This window comes from Bos mutus, chromosome 19 (assembly GCF_027580195.1).
Source record: "Bos mutus isolate GX-2022 chromosome 19, NWIPB_WYAK_1.1, whole genome shotgun sequence".
Lineage (NCBI taxonomy): Eukaryota > Metazoa > Chordata > Mammalia > Artiodactyla > Bovidae > Bos > Bos mutus.
In genome coordinates, this window is record NC_091635.1 from 2,722,347 (window position 1) to 2,739,212 (window position 16,866).

At 46.6% G+C, this 16,866-nt stretch overlaps 1 protein-coding gene across 1 annotated transcript in view; it reads left to right on the forward strand.

Annotated features, from left to right (window-relative positions):
* The window catches only part of KCNJ16 (potassium inwardly rectifying channel subfamily J member 16), a 65,434-nt gene that overhangs the window by 31,080 nt on the left and 17,488 nt on the right, over nt 1-16,866 (forward strand). The gene's annotated exons all lie outside the window — the stretch shown is intronic.

Here is a 16,866-nt window from a genome sequence, read left to right on the forward strand (position 1 = left end):
AGACTCTTGAGAGTCCCTTGGGATGCAAGGAGATCCAACCAGGCCATTCTAAAGGAGATCAGTCCTGTTTGTTCTTTGGAAGGACTGATGTTGAAGCTGAAACTCCAAAACTTTGGCCACCTCATGCGAAGAGTTGACTCTTTGGAAAAGACTCTGATGCTGGGAGGGATTGGGGGCAGGAGGAGACAGGGACGACAGAGGATGAGATGGCTGGATGGCCTCACCAACTCAATGGACATGAGTTTAAGCAAACTCTAGGAGATAGTGAAGGACAGGGAAGCCTATCATACTGCAGTCCACGGGGTCACAAAGAGTCGAACACAACTCAGTGACTGAACAACAAAGTGAAAAACAAACTTATGGTTTGCAAAGGTGAAAGACGTGGGGGAAATGAATGAGGAGACTGGTATTGACATATACACAGTGCTATACATAAAGTAGACAACTGTATGGCATATTATACAGTATATATATCTACTCGTTATGCAGTGTAGGTTCCCAATGCAATCTATAGGAGAAAAGAACAGAGAAAAAGAAAGATACACCTATCTGACTCACTTTGCCATGCACCTAAAATGAATACAACATTGTAAATCAATTGTGTTACAGTAAAAAATTAAAAAAAAAAAAAAAGAAATTGGTGAATTCTACGACCAGTCCTTCTTTTCCCCGTGGAGAACCTATCATTAAAATTTGCCTGCACACAACTGCTCATGAACAAGCTGGACGTCCCAGCAGCCTTGGTTGACACCTGCTCTGTTGGTGACTCATCATTTTGTCATTGGTCCCAACCCTCTTCACTTTGAAACCTGACAAGTTAAATCATCAGTCTGCATATCAGGATCCTAGGAGGCTTTGGGGGGTTTTCCCTGAAGGAAGTGAAATCTGACTTGGAAGGTAAGAAGTAAGTGTGAGATTCTTACCATTTTTGTCAAAAGAACTGGCTATCTGGAGTAGAATGGGACAGGAACCTCCTATAAGAGCCATGGGAGACACATGTTTATCTGAGGTGAAGGAAGGATGTCCTCATTGAGAGAGGTGAGTCATCACAGAAGAGGAAGAGGGCGTGAGCCGGGCACTTTGGTCCTTGTCAATGGCAATGTCCCCACAGAGACCGAGGGCCACCTCAAGGGGCAGTTGTAAGGTGGGCTCACAGGCTTCTGAGGGTTTAAGATGACCTCTCGCAGGTGGCTCAGTGGTGATGAATCTGCCTGCCAGTGCAGGTGATGTGAGTTCAATCCCTAGGTAGGGAAGATCCCCTGGAGAAAGAAACAGCAACCCACTCCAGTCTTCTCGCCTGGGAAATCCCATGGACAGAGGAGCCTGGTAGGCTGTATAGTCCATGGGTTTGCAAAGGAGTTGGACACAACAGAGAAACTAAACCAAAATAACAACTCTCCTGACAGTACCTGACAGCCACTGCGGCCATTCCTACAGGGTCTTCGCCTGGGAATGTGTGTGTTTGGTAGATGGTACAACAACCAGCAGGAGAAGTGATTCATTCCAGTTCAGGGGGAAAAAAATCCAAGTAGAATTTTGTATGGCGCCTCATTAAGTTTTTTTTTTTTTTTTTTTGGACTAGCGATTCATTTCATATATGATATTATACATGTTTCAATGCCATTCTCCCAAATCATCCCACCCTCTCCCTCCAACAAACCACAGAAGAAATCAAGAAATCAAAATATGCATAGAAACAAAGGAAAATTTCATTACGTTTTTAAATGGGACAATGATCACTGATTTGAGAGGAAGTCCCTGCTAATCCATTGACCACGGATTGATCTCTGAGTCCAGATGTTGAAATCTATTACCATCATCTACTCCACTTTGGTACGGTTTGGTCAGGGAAAGGAAAATAAGTCCGTGAGTTGTAAATAAGCTAAGGATGTAGGTAATGGACGAGACTTCCTGAGTGGCTGGAGAAGAATGCCCTGTTTAGCAGTGAGAGGTTCAGACGCTTCCTCTGTCTCCTCCTTCACCCGCAGGACTGTTAGAACAGCAGGAAGCCCTCCAGCCAGCAAAAGTGACTCCTGTGAAGTTTGTCTGGGTCTGTCCAAAGCCATGGTTTCAGCAGGAACTGAAACTATGCCAAACAATGTAGAATTTTCCCTTAGGTATGGAAAATGGTGTTAAATAATTCTGCCCGTTACCTAGTGTCTACATTTGTTTTGTTGTTGTTGTTTAGTTGCTAAGTTGTGTCCAAGTCTTTTGTGACCCCATGGACTGTAGCCTGCCAGGCTCCTCTGTCCACGGGATTTCCCAGGCAAGAGTACTGGAGTGGGTTGCCGTTTCCTCCTCCAAGGGATCATCCTGACCGAGGGTTTAAACTCACGTCTCCTGCATTGGCAGGAGGATTCTTGGATTCTTTACCACTGAGCCACCAGGATTAGACTGTGATTAATTTGTAGATGAATGTTAGAGCTATTTTAACTAATTTTTACTGAGAAGGTGTTAAAAGGTTTTATATTTTCTGTGGTTTATATGGTTGTATACAATGATATAAATGATGTTTTATTTAAGATGGAATTAAGCAAAGTATTTTGCATACTGTAGGACAAAAAAGATGTTTTAAAACTTGATCACTCACTTTTCACCCACATGTGGTCGGTGATGAAACTTGCCTAAAGCAGAGACCGTTATTGGCCCAGTAATAGGATTTCATTCTTTCCTCTTGATTCTATAATGAAACCGTGAGAGCAAATAGGACTTCCCTGATGCCTTGGTGGTAAAGAATCTGCCAGTGCAGGAGACACACGTTTGATCCCTAGGTCAGGAAGATCCCCTGGAGGAGGGCATGGCAACCCACTCCAGCATTCTTGCCTGGAGAAACCCATGGGCAGAGGAGGCTGTCGGGCTACAGTCCATGGGGTCGCGAATAGTTGGACCCGACTAAGCACCTGAATGACAACCAGTTGTAACTGTGGTCACTTTGGGGGAATTTCTAGGTGGTCTGGGGGTTAGGACGTGCTGCTTCCACTGCTGGGGGCTGCGTGCAGTCACGGGCTGGGAAAGCACAATCTCACAGGCTGGGCGGCATGGCAGTCTGGGGGCTTAAGCAGACTGATGCGGCAAGTGGAAGTGCGCACACGCGCATTCTCATCCACCCAGTTAGTCTGCGTCTTTTGTTTGGTGCCTTTAAGGACTTGCCTGTCAGTGCAGGAGACGGAAGGGAAGCAGGTTCGATCCCTGGGTCGGGAAGATCCCCTGGAGGAGGGCGTGGCAACCCACTCCAGTATTCTTGCCTGGAAAATTCCATTGACAGAGGAGCCTGGTAGGCTACAGTCCATGGGGTCGCACAGAATCAGACACGTCCGAAGCGACTTAGCACACACAATCCATTTACATATTTACATTTAAAGTAGTTACCTCTCTGTATGATCCTATTACCATTTTCTTAGTTGTTTTGGGTTTATTCTTTGTAGGTCTTTTCATTCTCTTGTGTTTAAGACATCTTCTTTAAGACTCTGAAAAGAAAAATTTTTTTTTTTTAATATTTTTTTGCTGTGGATCATTTTTGTTAAAAGTCGTTATTGAATTTGTTACAACATTGCTTCTGTTTTGTATTTTGTTTTCTTGTCTGGGAGGCATGAAGGATCTTAGTTCCCAGCCAGGGATCGATCCCACACCCCCTGCACTGGGAGGTGAAGCCTTAACCCTGGATGGCCAGGGACGTCCCAAGAAGTGCTTATTTTTTAGTAAAAATGATGCACGAGAGTCATTGGAGGGCATTTACTTAATCAAAAATTACTAAGCTGACAGCATCTTATACAGTAAACTGTTCGTCTCTCCTGTTAGAACAAGAAAACTCCCGGGAAAATAAGCCCCTCCTAAGCCCCACCTTCCTTCCCAGCCCACCACCCCCGTTTTCTACTCCATTTGACAGCAGAGCTCCTCACAAAGCAGATGCATGTAACCTCTACTTCCTCTCATTCCTGATCTAATTAGGCATTTGTTTCCCAAACTCTACTGAGACATCTTTCATCAGAGCTACCGGACATCTCAGAGAAATGTCCCACAGTCAGCTCTTAGTCCTCGTCTTGACTTCTCACTAGCCTCCGGCACACAGGATCAATCCTTTCTCTTGTATTATTGTCTTCTCCTCATACCACATTTCACAGGTTTTTTTCCTACTGCAAGAAATTCTCCTTTTCAGTCTCTTCTGTTGGCTCATCCTCATCTTCCCAACTTGAAATTGACTCGTCCCAGACCTCAGTCACTGGAAGCTTTCTCTTTTCTAACTGCCCTCACTCCTTGTGTGGTCTCATCCATGTTCCTAGTTGTAAATGCTGTAAATGTACCCGTAACTTCCAATCCTACACCTCTCCTGAAATTAGAGAAGAACGCATGTGCGTTGTCTACCTGACCTCATTTGGTTGCCAGTGTGTCCAATTACCACGATAAAACCTCAGCTGCAGAGTCCCCACTTCAAAATTCCTTCTCCTGCTTCCATCATCTTACTAATTGGTACTAGCATCCACTCAATTTCTTGGAAATGGCCACATTTTCATGACTAGTTCATTCCAAACTGTAAGACTTCCAATAGGTGAAAAAATGGACACTGAGTAAGACTTATTCTCTCATATCCCATACTGAGAACAAAGAGACAAGCCAGGAAATAAAACTGGATTCTCAGAAAAACAATCTAAATGCTGTCCTGGAAACCATTACTGAGGTTGTCAGTGGTCTTCTGGGGCACACGTCCTTGGAACCCAAATGAAATTCTCTTTGCCTTGTGTGTACGATTTCACAGTGAGACAGGGTGTGTGTTTGCACAGAAAAATCCTTACAGCGACAATCTAGGGCACCCGCACTTAAGAACACACTTGGAAGAAGTTGTTCAAGTCCTGGAGTTGTTAGTGAGAAGAAAAAAAAAAATCCCTCCTCTGGGACTATGAGATGTTTAAGGGCAATTTTGGGTTGTTTTGTGAATGGGGGCAAGCCTTGTTAAATAAGTTTAAAAGACAAAGATATCGATGGGCAGGAAGGGAGGCTATTTCTCCTGGACTCTTGCTTTCTGGAAGTCACCATTGGCAAGACTGCGTACTACGGGTAGGCATGGGAACGAGGGAAAGAAAGTGTTGATTCACTGGAGGCGAGCAGAGAACTCAGCGGCCTTTGTGTCTGCTGAATGCGTCCGGAAAGGCAAAGGAGAGCCAGATTCCCTGGTGGGCTTTCTCATCTCCATGGCGGTGGGCGCCGATGGCTGCAGAGAGAGCTTGGAGGAGCAGAGCGGAAAGAACCCCCAAGCGCCAGCCTCCGCGCTCCTGTAAGACGCGCAGGACACGGGGTCTGAGCTGACCTGCACCACCGGTCACTAAGGTGAGACCACGTAGTCGGTTTCAGAGAGAACCAAGCTTGAACGAATTGCTCTTGTGCTCTCGGAAGCTCATTCTCTTTTGGGTGGGCGTCTCTGCAATGCTTCCTTTGGTTCTGTGTATTGCTGTCCAGTCTAGGGCTAGTAGTCATTCTTTCCTTCCTATAATCTCTGGGGAGAGCTGAATCAAGCAGATTAGAAAGCAAGCAGGGAAGTAACCATCAGAGAGAGAGACTTAAAAGCATGATGACTTATCCAGCCTAACATGGCTTATTGACGTGGGTCAATGTGGCAAAGAACGTGTCCTCCCTGTGGGAACAGTCTTTCACGAAACCCTCTTTTTGTGTGTCCATGTCGCTCTTCCCCTGCCCCACGTGACAACAGAGCAGCGTGCTAAGATATGCTGTCGTTGATTTGGCATTTATCATGCCTTTACAGCTGCTAATACAGACAGAAATACTGTAAAGACTCGTTAAAAAAAAAAAAAAAACTGCCGAAAGGTAACGTCGATAAATAGTAAGCTCTTCGGGCATTGACGTCTGATAGGGTAGGAAAGCACTGGGCTTTTACACTTCGCATGTTCTTCTTCTGCTTGTTCTTGTCTTTTGGTTTGCAACCTGGAGGGTTGCCATGGAGTCGATAACATCGATTAACAGCCCATGGCTTCAGATTTTGTTTCTCTGGTGAAGTGAGCAAAGGCTGATATGCATGTAATTTGTTTACCTGGAAATTCCAGGGTTGGGCAGATGCAGGTCTCCGGGTTTAGCCATGTTGTCTTTATTGTTTAGTCCCTGAGTCGTGTCCGACTCTTTGCAGCCCCAAGGACTGTAGCCCGCCGGTTCCTCTGTTGGTGGGATTCTCCAGCCAAGAATACTGGAGTGGGCTGCTGTGCCCTCCTCCAGGGGGTCTTTCATCTCCTGCATTGCAGGCGGATTCTTTACCGCCGAGCCACCTGATAAGCCCAGGTTTAACCATAAATACATCTTAGTTATGAAACTCTTGAAGCTTTTCATTTTCTTTTGATATGCCCCAGTTTTAAGTCTTTTATTGAACTTGTTACAGTATTGTTTCTCTTGTTTATATTCTGTATATTTATATTCAAGCCATGTGGGACCTTAACTTCCCAACCAGGGGCTGAACCTTCACTCCATGCACTGGAAGAAGTCTTAACCACTGGAGCGCCAAAGACATTCCTAAGCTTTCCTTTTCAAAAGCCCTTTCCCCTCCTTTATCTTCTGGTGAGCCTAGAAATCCTTCTGAGAATTCAGATGGGCCTGGGGAATATCCCTAGAGGTCCTGAAAGCCCATAACCCTGATGGTACAGCCTGCCCTTCCCACGTGATTCTGCTTCAATCTGCCTCCTTCTCAAAAGCCGTTTATAACCTTTCTCTCTCTTAGCTATCAGTTAATCTCCTTTGACATGATGCCTGGCACACACAGCGAGCACAGACTCAATGGAGACAATTATTATCAGCTTCATTTTAGAGAAGAGGGAAACTCTGATACAAACAGTGCTAGTTATGAGCTAAGCTTAAAGTCGTATCTCAACTCTGAGGCTCCACTCCGAGGAACATACATCTTATTCTCAGGTTTGAGAAAATGACCAGCCAGTTGCAATTTTGCAGTAAGGAAAGTCGAATATTGTTATGTCAAAGTTGTGGCAATTTTTAAAATCAATTTTTATTGGCATATAGTTGCTTCACAATGTTGTGTTAGTTTCTGCTGTACAGCAAGGTGAATCAGCCACACATATATGCATACCCCCTCTTCTTGGGATTTCCTCCCATTTAGGTCACCTCAGAGCACAGTAGAGTTCACTGAGCTATATAGTAGATTCCCATTTGTTGTCTATTTCATGTTGGTATCATTCAGTTGCTCAGTCCTGGCCAACTCTTTGTGACCCCATGGACTGCAGCATGCCAGGCTTCCCTGTCCTCCGCTGTATCCCAGAGTTTGCTCAAACTCATGTCCATGGAGTCGATGGTGCCATCCAGCCATCTCATCCTCTTTTGCCCCCTTCTTCTCCTGCCCTCAATCTTTCCCAGCATCAGGGTCTTTTCCAAGGAGTCAGCTCTTCCAACAAGTCAGCTTTTCAGATCAGGTGGCTGAAGTATTGGAGCTTCAGCTTCAGTATCAGTCGTCCCAGTGAATATTAGGGGTTTCTTTCCTTAGGATTTGCTGGCTTGATCTTCAGTGTCAACAGTGTATATGTGTCAGTCCCAACCTCCCAGTTGATTCCACCTGCACCCCTTGGTCCTGGCAGCTCGGACCAGCCTCGACCCACTACTCACGTGGTGTTCCGAGCAGCAGTATTCCACTGTCCGCTTCCAGACGCCCACATTCCATGGCTGGGCCGCGCCTCTCTGATGAGGCCAAGCTTCTCAGTGATGCAGCCGGGGTCCAGGAAGGTATGCAGGAGGGGCTGGCATGAGGGGTGATGAGAGTCCAGAGGAAGGTCAAGGGTCAGTAGGGTCAAGAGTACAGGCCAGGGACGTTCTTCTGTGAGTGTGCGATTTAATAAAGACAGATCAGCCATTTCACATTTTCATCTTTTTAAAAATCAAAACAGCTGCCCCTCAGGGGTAGAGACACAGACGTAGAGAACAGATGGGAAGGGGAGGGGGGCACGAACTGGGAGAGTGGCACTGACGTGCACGCCACCGTGTGTAAACAGCTAGTGGGAAGCTGCTGAGTGGCCCAGGGAGCCCAGCTCAGTGCTCTGTGATGACCTAGAGTGGCAGCATCGGGGGATGGGGGGACGGGAGGCCCCAGAGGGAGGAGACATGTATCCATATAGATGATTCGTGCTGTACGTCAGAAACTAACACAAGGCTGTAAGGCAGTTATTCTCCAATTAAAAAAACATCAAAAGCATCTACCCCCATCATGATCACTGTGACTGCTTCCAATCAGTCAAGGCAAAATTCCTGTTTTGGTCCAGGTGAAAGCCACTGACATTTGGGGCACACCTATCATTTTATAACGCGACCTGATTTCATTCCCATCAGTATCCTTTTAAAGGGGCTGGGATGAAAAAGAGATAAGATAACTGGTCAGAATTCACATAGGTAAGTGGTACAGATGAGATTCCCATAGAAATCAGTCAGACTCCAAAAATCAAATCTAAATGATTCAGAGAAAGACACTCATTTGTTTGCATTACATAAATAATATAAATGGAATAACAGGTTGTGAAAAGTACCTGATAAAGACTTTCTGGGACCCAAACCATCAAAACCCGAAGTTGGTTTCCCTGCAAGATCCCTCACATTTGCATTGAGGGGAAGCCTGGAACCAGCTTCCCTGATGGCTCAGCCGTAAGAATCCACCTGGCAATGCAAGAGACTCTGGTTCCATCCGTGGGAGGGGAGGATCTCCTGGAGGAGGAAATGGCAACCCACTCCAGTATTCTTGTCTGGAGAATCCCATGGACAGAGGAGCCTGGCAGGGTACGTGACCATGGGGTCACAAAGGGTCAGACACGACTTAGCGAAGAGACCACAAATAAGCAGCCTGGAACACAAGACTAACAAACCCACAAGCACCTCCTGCCTTTGGAGCTTCCCTGCCAGCCATTATTCTGGGCTTCCCCTAATTTTTCTCTTAAGAAAAATCTATGATTTGGCCTGGGATTTTTTTTTTTTAATTTACGGTGCACACAGAAATACAAAATAAAAGTAAAGACAGATCAGCTAAAAAGCTGATGCAATGAACAAGGACATAAGCAGTACCAAAACATGGGCCAGTTTGATCTTTCCTATTGGCATGAAAGTATGGCTCATAATTATTAAAAGTTAAAAAGTAGACCCAACTGTTTTTACTTTAATGAGAAGATGAGGTCTTTCTTACACTTCATTTTTAATCCTCCTGGACTGTCTTTCACCATTGTTCATTTCATAAAGTTGTTCATTTCATGAAGTGCTATTTACTAGTTAGCGAAAAACACCATAAATCTTTGTATAAAAAGAAGCCTTCAGAGTTGCCTAGTTCAACTTGCTAACAAATTCAGGAAATTCTTCTATATATATTTTCTTCAAGTGGTCATCCATTTTCTGAATCAGTTGCCTCGCTCTTCACCAGACTGTTACAGCTTCTAAAACGGGTGGTGACTGCAGCCATGAAATTACAAGATGCTTGCTCCTTGGAAGAAAAAGCCATGACAAACCTTGACAACAAATTAAAAAGCAGAGATAGCACTTTACTGACAAAATTCTGTATAGTCAAAGCTATGGCTTTCCCAGTAGTCATGTACAGATGTAAGAGGTGGACCATAAAGAAGGCTGAGTACCGAAGAACTTGATGCTTTCAAATTGTGGTGCTGGAGAAGACTCCTGAGAGTCCCTTGGACTGCAAGGAGATCAAACCAGTCAATCCTAAAGGAAATCAGTCCTGAATATTCATTGGAAGGACTGATGCTGAAGCTGAAGCTCCAATTCTTTGGCCACCTGATGTGAACAACTGACTCATTGGAAAAGACCCTGATGCTGGGAAAGATCGAAGGCAGGAGGAGAAGGGGACGACAGAGGATGAGATGGTTGGATGGCATCACCAACTCAATGGACATGAATCGGAGAAACTTTGGGAGACAGTGAAGGACAAGGAAGCCTTGCGTGCTGCAGTCCATGGGTTCACAAAGAGTTGGACACGACTTAGCAACAACAGCAAAGTGGTTTTGAGTCCACGAGTGAATATCTCCTGCTTCGTCCATTCTTTTCCTCGGTCTCCTGTACCAATTCCTTACTACTGCCATGACTTCTCCTGAAAAGCAGAACATCCAGAATTGTACATTAGACTTCAGTGATGGAATCTCTCCAGTTCAACAAACTTTTATTACTTTCACGCAGAGCTCTGTGTGGATGAAAATCTATTTTTGTTGACTCTTGGCCTCGATTTTCTGGGAAAGATTTTTCAGCTTGTTGGCCACCCCTCCCTTCCTCTCTGATCCTCTTTGCTGACCTCCTGAGCTTGGGGATGGATCAGCTTTCAGTGGAATCATCTGCCTGATTTCCTTGCTGTGAATTTTCCCGGTGCCTGGGGCTTAGGGGACTGGACCCCACGCGCACGCCCATCAGCTGCTTGTTCTGAGATGGGTCAATCCTGACTGCTCTTGAGTGGCTCAAAAACATGTCGCAAAGAACTCAGCCAAGTACCAAGTGCTGCTCTGAACAAGCTCCCCAGTCCTAGTGACTGAGCCTCCTCTTTTTTTTTTTTTTTGATGAGATCAAATCCAAAGAACCACCTTCACCCTGCTTCTTCTGCCAACAGCTCCTTTCCTTGTTAAAGCTTAGAACTTTAGCTCTGGAAGGAGCTGACTTTCTTATAGTCCTTTTCCCCTCAGCGTTGGCTTTCTTTTGACTCCAGATAAATCTACCAAACTAGTTAAGCTTTCATTTTTTATCGCTTGCATGCATGCAACTCTGCGAACCTATGGGCTGTAAGCCTGCCAAGATCCTGCCATGGGACTCTCCAGGCAAGAATACTACAGTGGGTTGCCATGCCCTTCTCCAGGGGATCTTCCTGACCCAGGAATCAAACCCGAGTCTCCTGCATTGCAGGCAGATTCTTTACTGCTGAGCCACCAGGGAAGCCCTTCTTTATCCCTTGCAAACTATTATATATAGAATGGATAAACAAGGTCCTAGTCTATAGCACAGGTGCTGGTGGTGGTTTAGTCACTAAATCGTGTCTGACTCTTGAGACCCATGGACTGTAGCCTGCCAGGCTCCTCTGTCCATGGGATTATCCAGGCAAGAATACTGGAGTGGATTGCCATTTCCTTCTCCAGGGGATCCTCCCAACCCAGGAATTGCCTCCTGCATTGCAGGCAAATTCTTTACCAAGTGAGCTATGAAGGAAGCCCAGGTAACTACATTCAATATATATGACAAAATACAATAGGAAAGAATGTGACAAAATATATACCCCGCTCTCCCAATTTATTCCTCCCCTATACACACTACTATATGTAAAATATAGCTATAAAGACCTACTGTACAGCACAGGGATCTACTCAATACTCTGTAATGACCTATGTGGGAAAAGAATCCAGAAAAGAGTGGATACATGTGTATGTATAACTGGTTCACTTTGCTGTATAGCAGAAACTAACACAACATTGTAAATCAACTGCACTCCAATAAGTTTTTGTTAAAAAACAGTGTGTGTGTGTGTGTGTGTGTGTGTGTGTATATATCACTTTGTGTGATATATATATATATATATATGTGTGTGTGTGTGTGTAACGGAATCACTTTGCTGTGCAGCAGAAATTAACACATTATAAATCAACTGTACTCCAATAAAATAAATGTTAAAAAAATTCTTCATCCTCAAAGTGGGGATGGTATTAATACCTGGTTCACAGGCTTTGGAAGGAAATTAAACAAATTCATGGAGGTAAAGTGCAGGCAGTTAAGAAGCGTTTCTGTTCACGCTGGGGATAGTACATACACAACCCTTGTCCGCCCGGGGTCTGGTGCCCCATCCTGAAGCCCAGCTCCACACACAGGCTCAGCTGCTTTTACCCATACGTGTTTGATGGGAGCGATCACCTTCCTTGGCGTCTACCTGCTGCCCACACTCACCTCTCTTTTTAAAGCATGTATTGTTTGTATTCATCTGTTTTTGGCTGTGTTGGGTCTTTGCTGCCACATGGACTCTTCTCAACTGCAGTGAGCGGGCCTGCTCCCTAGGTGCAGTGCCGGCCTCTCAGTGCCATGGGTACTCTCGTTTCAGAGCTCAGTCTCCAGTGAGCGGGCCTGCTCCCTAGGTGCAGTGCCGGCCTCTCAGTGCCGTGGGTCCTCTCGTTCCGGAGCTCAGTCTCCAGAGTGCGCGGTTGCAGTAGATGCGGCATGTGGGCTTAGCTGTGATGCAGAACGTGGGATCCTCCCGGACCAGGGATCGAACCGTGACTGCTGAGATGGCAGGCGGACTCTTGTCCATTGGACCACCAGGAAGTCCAGCCTCTCCTGAACTGCCCAGCTCTGTATTTCCCTATCCTTGTTGGCCTCGCACTATGTGGCTAGGACACGAACATGAAAGCCCTCCAAGTCCTTCCCCCTGCACTACCCTCCCTCAGCCCCACTGAATCCCTGGCTGTCCATGGTCGCTGGGGGGCCTCCCTCCAAGCACAGCTGGTGTCCCACTCTGGTGGACAATCCCAAATCCATGACTACTGACCTCTGGGCTCTGGCCATCCCATTGCCTCTCAGCCCACACATTAGATTTGGTTCTGAGAAAGGCATGGCCGTCTTCTCTCTAAATATGTGCTCCCAGCCATGGGGCTGACCCTTCGAGCTCCCCAGGCCCACAGGCTGCAGCCGTGAGCATAGCCAGCCATATTCCACCACCAGCTCCTGCATCAGGCTTAATGATGACCTCTGAGGCTGCAAGGCTCAGAACATGGCCGTCCTCCATGCGCAGGGCTGTAAGGTGAACCTCCGCAGTGGAAGAAGGCACTCCTTCCCCTCTAAAAAAATCTGGACTGGAACATAGTGCATTCTTTCCCCGGGGGCACTTCTTTTGCAGTGAAGGTAGAAATGTGATTTCTCTCATCCCACCCTTAGATTGCTTTGTATTGTTTTATGAGATGGGCAGTCAGGTGTGGCCATGAGTCTCAGGGAAAAATCAAGTGCGTTATGGACTTGAAGGTCCTTGAGGCCTGTGGTGCGTGCAGCGCAGACCACGTGGGGAGGACAGGAGGGAGCGGGGAGGCAGCAGAGAGCAGCAAGGTCAAGGGCAGGTCACAACCGGCTTCTGTCGGGGTTTGCGTGGGAAAGGCCAGAGGGCTTTGTAGCTGCGAGTTCAAATGACTTAGGAGAACTCTGGGTGATTAAGGGTGCTTCCAAGTTGCTTCATACCTGGCCCTGGGATGAGAAGGCAGAGGAATATTACCTTCGGGGGTTGTAGCCACCTGGAGGAGACATGGTCCTGGGTGCGGTAATTTGTGTATGAGAGTTGTGCTCCCCACTGAGTTCCTTTCTGTCTCTTTTAAGAATTGTCTATCCCTCCCTGGTGGCTCAGATGGTAAAGAATCTGCCTGCGATGCAGGGGACTGGGGTTCAATCCCTGGGTCAGAAAGATCCCCTGGAAAAGGGCATGGCAACCCTCTCTAGTATTCTTGCCTGGAGAATCCCCAGGGACAGAAGAGCCTGGCGGGCTACACTCCATGGGGTTGCACAGAGTCAGACATGACTGAATCAACTGAGCACACACATGGGCTCATCAGATGGACCTAACAGCCAAACTTCTGAGCTTCCCTGGTGGCTCAGTGGTAAACAGTCCACCTGCCAATGCAGGAGACATGGGTTCCATCCCTGATCTAGGAAGATCCCACGTGGTGCAGAGCAATTAAGCCCATGTGCCACAACTATTGAGCCTGTGCTCTGGAGCCTGGGAGCCTGAGCTCCTGAAGCCCATGTGCCCTAGAGCCTGGACTTTGCCACAAGAGAAGCCACCGCAATGAGAAGCGCACCCACCGCCCCAAGGAGGAGCCTTCACCTGCCACAGCTAGAGAGAAGCCTGCCCTGTGCAGCAGCAAAGACCCAGCACTTAAAAGGAAAAAAAAAAAGAGTCACGCTTCTGGTTGCAGAAGGAACTGAGGTCCAAACCAGCCTGTGTTCTTTGGACCGGAGCAGTACGGAGCTTTACCCTCGCCCCTCTCGTCAGGGCGCTCTGTGGCGTCACCCACACGGGATTGTTTTCCCTTTGCGTTCACCCACTTTGGCTCAATTCCAAAGGGCGTCCAGAGGCAACAGGCCTTCCCTCCAACCCACCCGCGGGCTCTGTCATCTCACACCCGGGACGTTCTCCGTGGAAAGGCATCGCCCAGTCTGCTCCCATGGCGGCCTTACCCCACCCGCACCGCGGCGCTGGGCTTCCTCCGCCCTCCTCCCTTGCAGGCCTCTTTCCATTCTGAGTGCCTCCGTCAGGTGGCTTTGCTGGCTGGCGGTCCCTGAGGCTTGAGTGCACATCCAGGGCTGATCTTATCAGTGGAGTGGCTAGACATAGCTCAGGAAAGCACAAAAACCAACCTCAGATGCTCAGATATTTTCCCACAACCTGCGAGTTACAGGAATAGCATTGTCATTGTTGTTCAGTGGCTCCGCCGTGTCTGACTCTGCGATCCCAGAGACTGCAGCACACCAGGCTTGGCTATCTCCCGGATCTTGCTCAACCTCATGTCCTTTCGGTGATGCCATCCAACCGTCTCATCCTCTGTCACCTGCTTCTCCTCCGGCCTTCAATCTTTCCCAGCATCAGGGTCTTCTCCAATGAGTATCAGGTGGCCAAAGTATTGGGCTTTCACCTTCAGCATCAATTCTTCCAATGAATATTCGGGGTTGATTTCCTTTAGGATTGACTGGTTTGATCTCCTTGTTGTCCAAGGGACTCTCAGAAGTCTTCTCCAGCACCACAATTTGAAAGCATTAGTTCTTCAGCACTCAGCCTTCTTTATGATCAACTCTCACATGCATACATGACTACTGGAAAAACCAGAGCTTTGACTATGCAGACCATTGTCGGCACCTTTGGTGTCTTGGCTTTTTAAATAGGAATAGCACACTTAATTCTAGGAAACCTGCTTCAAGCCTTTATACAAAGGATATGTACACCGAAGATGATGACGTTCACTCTCATGCACCATCTAGAACCCAGCTTTGGAGACCTGGGCTGCAGTCCTTTCTTTCACTTTCCACCTCTATGATAGGCAGTGAACAACTCCATTTCCCTAAGGTTTAGTTTGTTAATTTGCAAACCAAAAGAAGGTATAATAAAACGGGAATTGGGGGCTTGCTCTTAGGACTAGGAAAGAGTGCCCCAGAACTGAGGACCCTCGAGAAGAAACCCAGAAGGACCAAGGAGCCTGTGTTGCTGGCAGTGGAGGCTGGGAGCGCCTTGGAGGACTTGATGAGCATTGCACGTGGCCTGTGGGTGGGACTTCCTGGGATGCATCACTCAACCGCCTGGCCATCACCTATTAGAGGGCTGAGATTTTGATTAATGCTGTTCTATTGAGCTGACAGTAAAGTTTCCTTGTGGAGATGGATCGGGGGGATATGCCTACACATCCTGATGTGTTGCTTCATGACGAAGAGTGTTCTTAGATTCAGATGACAAGGATAGAGGTCATGCATGGCCCTGCAGGGGACTCCAGCTTGGCCTGATGGCACAGACATAGATGTTGTGTCTCAGCCCTGGGACCCACAACCCAAGAAGCAAATGGCAGCTCTTGGTTGGTGGTGCTGGGGAGTGGAATTCACAAGATTTTGGTGCCAGATAGCCAAATCCAAATGATTAAGAGAGCAAATATCCCCTCAACCTATTACATCTCCTGTCTTGAATGTCTCTGGGTGTGGAATCTGGCATGAGTATATTCACAAGCTGTTGAATATACTCATGTCTTTGAGGGCAGGCTTCTGATTTTTTTCAATGGCATTCAGTCTATTTTTCTATAGGAAATTTGCATGAGGTTTGGGAGTTTAAATTGTCAATGATATTTACATTTCTCAGTTTAAAAACCAATAGTTCTTCCTCTGGTCCTAGATTCTATGAAGGGGAAACAGTTATTTTAGTTCATAGCATATTCTTTCTGTTAAGATTTTAAACTTCTGCAGTACCGCCAAGGCTCATCAATGGAATGAATTTTTCAGAAATGTTATCTCCCTTACATGGGTGCAAGCTGGCATTTTGATTAAGTCGAAGCCAAAAGTTATTTTGTTACCAGAGAAAAGATGCCTCTTTGTCACCTCCTCCAGTCAGCCTCAAATGAAAGGCAGCTACAGTTACAATAGTTATGAATGATTTTTAATAAAATCAGTAGCTAAAAATTGTGGAATTTTCAAAACATATTGGAAATCTCTCTCCACGTCGCTGTGCTGTGTACATTCTTGGCTAGAAATGAATTTTGATTTGGATGAGGGGGATCTATGTATTTGTTCAAGCCTGCTGCTGCTAAGTCGATTCAGTCGTGTCCGACTCTGTGCGACCCCACAGACGGCAGCCCAACAGGCTTCCTCGTCCCTGGGATTCTCCAGGCAAGAACACTGGAGTGGGTTGCCATTGCCTTCTCCAATGCATGAAAGTGAAAAGTGAAAGTGAAGTCACTCAGTCGTTTCCGACTCTTAGCGACCCCATGGACTGCAGCCTACTAGGCTGCTGCGTCCATGGGATTTTCCAGGCAAGAGTACTGGAGTGGGGTGCCATTGCCTTCTCCAGTACCTCTTGAATTTCCATAGGCAGATTATTTGCTGGATGAATTAGCCCAAGGAATTAAAAATAAAAATTTATAAACCACTTTTTGCTCCACTACCCAGAATGTTCCCCTTGATTACATCCTGCCTCTCTGATAGCTTGAATTCAGGGAACAGAAAGTCATTTTACAAGCCAGCAGTGTACAGAAATGGGGCACGCTTTTCGGAGCCTGTGATTTATTCCAAGCCAAATGCAAATCGATTTCTCACTTCTTTCCTCCTATGGTTTATCTATGCCACCGTCTTTCTTCATTTGCCTAGAAAATCAAGTATTAAGTACAAAAGTTGAACCCTGGG